Below are 9,437 nucleotides of genomic sequence, written 5' to 3'. Positions count from 1 at the left end.
AGGGAGTGACGGTGGAGGGCAGCAGGGAGTGACGGTGGAGGGCAGCAGGGAGTTAGGGTGGAGGGCAGCAGGGAGTGACGGTGGAGGGCAGCAGGGAGTTAGGGTGGAGGGCAGCAGGGAGTGAAGGTGGAGGGCAGCAGGGAGTGAAGGTGGAGGGCAGCAGGGATTTAGGGTGGAGGGCAGCAGGGAGTGACGGTGGAGGGCAGCAGGAGTTAGATGGAGGCAGCAGGAGTGACGGTGGAGGCAGCAGGGAGTGAAGGTGAGGCAGCAGGGATTTAGGTGGAGGGCAGCAGGGAGTGACGGTGGAGGGCAGCAGGGAGTTAGGGTGGAGGGCAGCAGGGAGTGACGGTGGAGGGCAGCAGGGAGTTAGGGTGGAGGGCAGCAGGGAGTGATGGTGGAGGGCAGGAGGGAGTGACGGTGGAGGGCAGCAGGGAGTGAAGGTGGAGGGCAGCAGGGATTTAGGGTGGAGGGCAGCAGGGAGTGACGGTGGAGGGCAGCAGGGAGTTAGGGTGGAGGGCAGCAGGGAGTGACGGTGGAGGGCAGCAGGGAGTTAGGGTGGAGGGCAGCAGGGAGTGACGGTGGAGGGCAGCAGGGAGTTAGGGTGGAGGGCAGCAGGGAGTGACGGTGGAGGGCAGCAGGGAGTGACGGTGGAGGGCAGCAGGGAGTGACGGTGGAGGGCAGCAGGGAGTGACAGTGGAGGGCAGCAGGGAGTGACGGTGGAGGGCAGCAGGGAGTTAGGGTGGAGGGCAGCAGGGAGTGACGGTGGAGGGCAGCAGGGAGTGACGGTGAAGGGCAGCAGGGAGTGACGGTGGAGGGCAGCAGGGAGTGAGGGTGGAGGGCAGCAGGGCGTGACGGTGGAGGGCAGCAGGGAGTGACGGTGGAGGGCAGCAGGGAGTGACCCCCCCACAATCACTGGGTCCGTTGACTGTATATTTACCCCCCCATGTCACTTACACTCCAGGAATATGTATAACATCTCTTTATACTTCATTTAGTCCTTGCGCTCAGGATTCCGGAGATTTAGGAGTCGCTGAGAATGAATAATTAATTCTCATTTACTTTTCTCTTGTTTGTATTGATTGGTGTTTAGCAAATGAGCTGATTTGCATATTTCTGCTGACAGCCCCGCCCCTTTGGATCCTGGTCACTGAATTAACCGATTGTTTGGGTAAAGGATAAATTAAATGATAAAACAAATTATGTACAAATTCCATTTGACTTAGTTCTCATCAGTTAACTGTGATTTCATTGACTTGATCTGGGATCAATACTTGCCCTTTAATTAAGGACCTTGCGACCCCTGGGACATTTTAATCATCTGTGTTGTCTCCAAATGCAATTAAAGGGACACTGTCTACTCAATAATAACCGATTTATTGGACTTAAACACAATGTTATAATCTGTGTGATACTCTACCTTCTCGGGGACTGTATTTCCTGGTACTCGTATGACTGTCTCTACTTCCTTTGAACAGAGGACTGTATTTCCTGGTACTCATATGACTCTACTTCCTTTCTGGCTGAATAACAGCAGTTCTGCCTTGGTTTATGGCAGGGAATAGCACTGAGCTGTTACTGCTGGAGAAGAATATGAAATATTAAGAAGTAGAAATAAAACACAATTGACACCTCCCTATTTCTTTTATTAAAGGCAAAGGAGCGGCGCTGCTGATACAGGGAAGGGCCTGTACTACTGGGCATCTGCCGGGGGAGGGGGTAATTCGTTGGCCAAGACTGGGGCAGAGCTGGTGCAAACAGAGGCCACACAGTTTAACTTTTGTGATTCCCCCCCCCCCAGTGTCCATGGGATTTACCAAAGGGTTAAATAGTCATTGTCTCCCTCTCTCCCTGTACAGCAGTTATAGAACAGACATACAGGGGGCAAAGTGCAGAAATAGGTGCAAAGTCCCTGGGGATATTCGGGAGCAGTTGTTTATGCTCCAGAATAGAAATGGCCACTAGAGAAAACTCCCCGCAAGCCTTCAGCCCAAGCCTCAGATGTGTGTGAGACATTCGGGCTCAGTGACATTAGTACATAGGGATCTGGCAGGAGCAGCCCTGGCATTGCTCATACAACTCCCTGTTAGTCTGTGGGACATTCGGAGGAATCCCGGGGGGCTCGGCTGCTGAGTGTGGCTGGTGGCCAAGTCATGGTCGGAGAGAAGCCAAGTTGGCTACAGCATTTTAACCCCCTCCTTATGAGAAGTTATGTACAAATTGCCCCGGCCCCAGGAGCTCATGGGATTGGTCTGGGCTTTGGTCACAGATTTAATCAGAGCAGCACTAAGATTGTCTGGAAATCAGTTTAGAGCTGTAATAAAGTGACAGACAGAAATGCTATTCATTTTCACTATTCACTAGTCACTATTCAGTAGTCACTATTCACTAGTTACTATTCACTAGTCACTAGTCACTATTCAGTAGACACTATTCACTAGTCAATTTTCACTAGTCACTATTCAGTAGACTAGACACTATTCACTAGTTGCTATTCAGTAGACACTATTTACTAGTCACTATTCACTAGCCACTAGTCACTATTCAGTAGACACTATTCACTAGTCAATATTCACTAGTCACTATTCAGTAGACACTATTCACTAGTCAATATTCACTATTCACTATTCAGTAGACACTATTCACTAGTTGCTATTCACTAGTCACTATTCACTAGTCACTATTCAGTAGACACTATTCACTAGTCAATATTCACTAGTCACTATTCAGTAGACACTATTCACTAGTCAATTTTCACTAGTCACTATTCAGTAGACACTATTCACTAGTCAATTTTCACTAGTCACTATTCAGTAGACACTATTCACTAGTTGCTATTCAGTAGACACTATTTACTAGTCCCTATTCACTAGCCACTAGTCACTATTCACTAGTCACTATTCAGTAGACACTATTCACTAGTCAATATTCACTAGTCACTATTCAGTAGACACCTTTCACTAGTTGCTATTCACTAGTCACTATTCACTAGTCACTATTCAGTAGACACTATTTACTAGTCACTATTCACTAGTCACTATTCAGTAGACATTATTCACTAGTCACTATTCACTAGTCACTATTCAGTAGACACTATTCACTAAACAATATTCACTAGTCACTATTCAGTAGACACTATTCATTAGTTGCTATTCAGTAGACACTATTTACTAGTCACTATTCACTAGCCACTAGTCACTATTCACTAGTCACTATTCAGTAGACACTATTCACTAGTCAATATTCACTAGTCACTATTCAGTAGACACTATTCACTTGCCAATTTTCACTAGTCACTATTCAGTAGACACTATTCACTAGTTGCTATTCAGTAGACACTATTTACTAGTCACTATTCAGTAGACACTATTCACTAGTCACTATTCAGTAGACACTATTCATTAGTTAATATTCAGTAGACACTATTTACTAGTCACTATTCACTAGCCACTAGTCACTATTCACTAGTCACTATTCAGTAGACACTATTCACTAGTCACTATTCAGTAGACACTATTCATTAGTTAATATTCAGTAGACACTATTTACTAGTCACTATTCACTAGCCACTAGTCCAGTGATCCCCAACCAGTAGCTCGTGAGTAACATGTTGCTCTCCAACCCCTTGGATGTTGCTCCCAGTGGCCTCAAAGCAGGTGATTATTTTTGAATTCCAGGCTTGGAGGCAAGTTTTTGTTGTTTAAAAACCAGGTGTACTGCCAAACAGAGACTCAATGTAGGTTGACAGTCCACATAGGGGCTACCAAATGGCCAATCACAGCACTTATTTGGCACCCCAAGAACATTTTTCATGCTTGTGTTGCTCCCCAACTCCTTTTACTTCTGAATGTTGCTCACGGCTTCAAAAGGTTGGGGATCCCTGCACTAGTCACTATTCACTAGTCACTATTCAGTAGTCACTATTCAGTAGACACTATTCAGTAGACACTATCCACTAGTCACTATTCACTATTCAGCTTTGTTTTCCGAAGTCGTCCGAAGTTTCGTCGTGAGGCAATTTCAAGTGACCTCGAAAAACGAAGTGCTCCGAGTGCCGGGCGACTAAATCTCCCTGAATATTCACGTGTGCCTGTGCCCTAAGTGGTTGAAAACTTCTAAGTGCACTTCAGTACAGCAGCCACTAGAGGGCGTCTCTGCTCTTCATTTGCACCCAATGCAGCTTTGAAGGTCATTGATGGACAGAACCAAGATGAGTAGCCAATGAGGCTCAGGCAAAATAATTACACATTGCACTGTTTTTACCCAGAATGCCACAGCTTTCTCTACATTCTACATAGTAACAGAGTAACATAGTAATTTATGTTGAAAAAAGGACACACAGCCATCAAGCTCAACCTTTTATAAGTTAACTTTTCAGTAGGTTATAGAATAGCCAGTTCTAAGCAACTTTTCAATTGGTCTTCATTTCATTTTTTTATATTTATAGTTTTTAAATAATTTGTCTTCTTCTTCCGATTCTTTCCCCTTTTCATATTCCCCTAGTAACCATGCATTGATTTGAATAAGAGACTGGAATATGAATAGGAGAGGCCTGAATAGAAAGATGAGGAATAAAAAGTAACAATAACAATACATTTGTAGCCTTACAGAGCGTTTGTTTTTTAGATGGGGTCAGTGACCCTCATTTGAAATGTTGCTTAGAATTAGCCATTCTATAACAACTTAAAGGTGAACCACCCCTTTAAGACAGGACCTGAATTAAGGGGCAGGTTTCATGTCATACTAAGTGCCCTGACTGAATCCAACCCTAATTACTTTAATTATCTGAATAATTTATTTCTATCTATCTGTAAATTCCTCATGTATTACCCATGAACACTTCTCAATGATCTGACAGTTTATACTGTATATATATATATATATCTAGCTGTGCCTTTCCAGCTTTCAGTTGTACTTTCTCTGAAGAAGGGGCCTGGGTGCTCCAAAAAGCTTGCAATCTATTTTCATTGGCCAATATAGGTATCACTTCTACTATACTTTTGTATTTGTTTTTTATTAGTTATTTTTCTCACTGGCTAATACAGTACCACAGTTTTTGTTTTGTATATAACCTGCCTAACTGCCAGTTGATCCAGAGGAAGGCAAAAAGACCATCTGAAGTCTCTCCAATTTGCCTCAGAGGGGGAAAAATTCCTTCCTGACTCCAAAATGGCAATGGGACCAGTCCCTGGATTAAAGGATAAGTAAACCTAGAAAGTGAATGTAAAATTGATGAGGGGGCGATTTTAAGCACTTTTGCGATGTACATTCATTATTTATTTATTTTTAATTCCAAGATATTAAGGGATACATGTACTGTTACTATGAATGAATTTTGTTACAACAGCGCCACCTGCTGGTCATTTTCCCACCAGTCTGACCAGCAAGTAGTCAAGGAAGTTGTCAGGAGAAAGAAAGAGGCTGATGTTCTTCTGCTTAGGAATAAAATTAGAAACCTTTCTCACATCTTTCCTAAGCAGAAGAACATCAGCCTCTTTCTTTCTCCTGACAACTTCCTTGACTACTTGCTGGTCAGACTGGTGGGAAACTGACCAGCAGGTGGCGCTGTTGTAACAAAATTCATTCATAGTAACAGTACATGTATCCCTTAATATCTTGGAATTAAAAATAAATGAATAATGAATGAACATTACAAAAGTGCTTAGAATAGACCCCTCATCAATTTTAAATTCACTTATTTCAAAGGTTTACTTATCCTTTAACTTCTGAACAGAGGGTTCAGCTTGAGGGCCAGACATTTGTATCTAAGAGTTTCCCTGTAGCTGCTGATACACTTCTTGTTGGCCCCTTTCTGTTGAATTGCCATAAATCTGTACCAATGCTGCCCCCATCAGGACATTGAGTGGAACTGCAATTGAATAGGAAGTTGAGTGAGTTCTGCAGGTGCAACTACATCATTATTGCTCATTTGTTGCAGCATGAAACTATTTTTGCATTTTATGACCCAGCGCTGAGCCATGCGGAAGTGGCAACACCCCGGCTCCTCGGTGATACTGATCATTTACTTAGTGTTATATGTGATATTATATGTTATATTATATGTTTTATTATATGTGATATTATATGTAATATTATGTGTTATATTATATGTGATATTATATGTTATATTGTATGTTATATTATATGTAATATTATGTGTTATATTATGTGTGATATTATATGTAATATTATGTGTTATATTATATCTTTTATTATATGTTATATTATATGTGATATTATATTAGTGTCAGAGACAGACGGATTGGAATGCCTGCGGGAGGCGCACACACACTAATAATCCCTTAAATGATTGGCACTTAATTGTCTGGGAACCGAATTAACCCAAAGCCTAAAATGAATCTGAGTATCAGTTACAGGATCAAGGGAATCCAAGCAGGGAGTTGGGAGATTTGAGGTTTGGCAGGTGACGGTTGGTGAGAGTTGTAGTTTAACAAGAGCTATATACTAGAGCTATATACTCAGTGACATACAGTTCTGCCTTATCATTCCACAGTTGTCGGTGGGACACAAGGAAATTAGTTGACTACTCTGTGTGGCCCCAGGGTTGTGGCCCCTACTTGCACCCTCTAGAGCAGGGATCCCCAACCTTTTGAACCCGTGAGCAACATTCAGAAGTAAAAGGAGTTGGGGAGCAACACAAGCATGAAAAATAGTCATGGGCTGTGATTGGCCATTTGGTAGCCCCTATGTGGATTGTCAACCTACATTGAGGTTCTCTTTGGCAGTGGTTTTTATACAACCAGAACTTGCCTCCAAGCCTGGAATACAAAAATAAGCACCTGCTTTGAGGCCATTGGGAGCAACATCCAAGGGTTTGGGGAGCAACATGTTACTCACGAGCTACTGGTTGGGGATCACTGGTCTAGAGAAAGCTCTGTGAATCTTCTCCTGTAACTAAAGGCCGTTCTGATCACTCGCCAGCAGATGGCGCCAGGGTCAAGGCCAGAGTCTAAAGCTCATTATTAGACAATTAGACAAACCCAGGGAAGTTACTGAATTCCGTGGGGCAACTTGGCCACCCATGAATATAAAGAAAGGGCACGGGCATGAAATCCTACAGGGATATTGGCAGCTTCAGGCTGGAAGTGGGCATTGCCCCTAATATACAAGGACAAAGGTGCAGGAATCATATCTATGAAGCTTATTTATACATAGTACAAGTACAAGTACAAGCTGGGAAATATTATGTGCCTTATTATTATTATTATTATTAACAAGTATTTATAAAGCGCCAACATATTGCGCAGCGCTGACCTATGTTATAATGACTTTATCCAGAAACACCCCCTTTTATCTGTGGGGTCCCAGCCCTTACGCTGCTACTCTCAGCCCCCCTGCACCTGCTTTTTCTCTTTCTATTCCCTGTCCTGCCGGTTCTACTGAAACAGACCAGACCTGGAAAACCCACTTCCGCTACATTGTTTCAAGAGTCAGAACCAGAGAACAGACGAGGCAGCTATAGCTTTCAATAACAATTACGTGAGACAGTGGTGGATTGGGGGGGGGGGTGTTATTTAATGATATTTTATTTCTGTGAGTCCAGTGAATCCGAGTCTGAGGCTTGAAGCAGGGAGTTGCAGGGAGTTGCAGGGAGTTCTGGTCTGGCAGGTGCAGCAAAGCCTGGAGTGGACTTTGGAATGAGGAATGAGGATATGGGAACCTGGGCGTTCCATTAGCAGCTGGAATGTGTCTGAGTCACGTCCTGGTGGAGAAGTAAAGAATTCCTGACATTCCGGGCCTGGGCCGTTCTGCTTATTCATCTGTATGAACTGTCTGTCTCAAGTGCTGATAATGGGGGGTAAGAACAGAACAGGGTCCAGGCGGCAATTGGCCTCCTCTCCTGACTCCTCCCACCCTGCACTGTGCCCAAACTGTCAGGGCCCAAGTCAAAATTAGCCCCACTTTCTCCAGGTGTCACTACAGTCACTCTCCCCTGTATTCCTGGGGCTGCTGTACACTCACACTCATACTCATACTCACACTCTTACACACACTTCAATACACATACACACACATATACACACATATATACACACATACTGTATAGAGGAATTGGATGTCAGATCAGAACTTGTTGGCCACTTATTCAAGATAATGAGCCTGAGGTTAATGAAATTCAACCTGTCATTCAAATTATTCCTACACGGCTTCTAGTTGGTCCCATAAATTTGTCCCTAATTTACTCCATAAAATACATAAAAAATACCAGTAAAAATGGCCATATCTGTGCCTGGCTCCACCCAACAGCCTGCCCACTTTTCCATAAGCCCCGCCCCACTATGGCTCTGCTGCAAATTGGGACTGTCCTCACTAAATGGGACCATTGGGCAGGAGGCTGTGGGAAGATAATGGTGGGCGCACAGGTTGGAGGTTTCCAGCCAAATTGGGCTACTAATTTATAGCCCAGGCGGGTTTTGAAAGTACAAACTAGCCAAAGTATGGATTTGGGCTACTTATGTGGCCTTTGGCTGGTTTGTACTTTGGAAAGTAGCCAAAGTTTTTTTTTGCCCTAATGTGCCAAGCCTGCGTTCCCAATGCATGTTGGGTATTGTAGTTTTTGTTTCACAATTTGCCAAATTGAATGTAAGACTACAATACCCAGCATGCAATGGGACTGACTTGTGTAGAAGTCGGGAGTTACCAGATTTTGGGCTCTGTACCCCAGTCTCCCGTCACTCTTCAGCATTCTTTTTGGGGCAAATATCTGCTGGCCACCAAAATGTCTAGAGGTTTGACCTGTTTTACCAATATTTATTGAAATTGTATATGAATTAGGCTTTATGGGCCCCTATACCCCCCGGCGATGAGCAAATCTATCCAAATGCTTCATGTAAAAATGTGAAAAAGACGTATTTTCATTTAAATTCATTCATTTTTTTTAGACTTTTGTTTCACTGCACATATTGGGCTATTTGTGGGCTACTGTTAAAGTGCCTCTTGGCTAGTTTTGGGCTGGTTTGTAGCCGACTGTGGCTGGTTTTGAAACCCTGGGTGCACACGACATTGGGAAGAACCTGAGCATTTTGGGTGCGGCTGCTGCTGCTTCTTGTACCAACTCCGTATCAGTGAGCAGCAGTTCTGCACCTTAATACTAATAAAGTCCTTTACTGCCCCTTTATTGGCCCTTGGAATGGATTCCCCACATCTCTATGTCACAGAGACTTTCTCTGCAGTTGATCCCGGGGAGCGGCGACCTTTGATCCCAGCGCAGAGGGAGGGGCACCCGCAGGTAAACTTCTCAGGGTCACTTGCGGCTTTGAACTTTCCCTTTGCCGTCAGTAACAGGCGGTTTGATCTTGTTTCCATGGAGACCAGATAAGCCCTCGGCAAATAACATTGTCCCCTGACAAAGGTCTGACACATTGAGAGCGATTTTCATTCATAAAGTGAGTTGTACACACGCTATCCACACCTGCGCC

The sequence above is a fragment of the Xenopus laevis genome, chromosome 7L (assembly GCF_017654675.1).
Source record: "Xenopus laevis strain J_2021 chromosome 7L, Xenopus_laevis_v10.1, whole genome shotgun sequence".
Taxonomy (NCBI): domain Eukaryota; kingdom Metazoa; phylum Chordata; class Amphibia; order Anura; family Pipidae; genus Xenopus; species Xenopus laevis.
Note: the sequence above shows the minus strand (reverse complement) of the source record.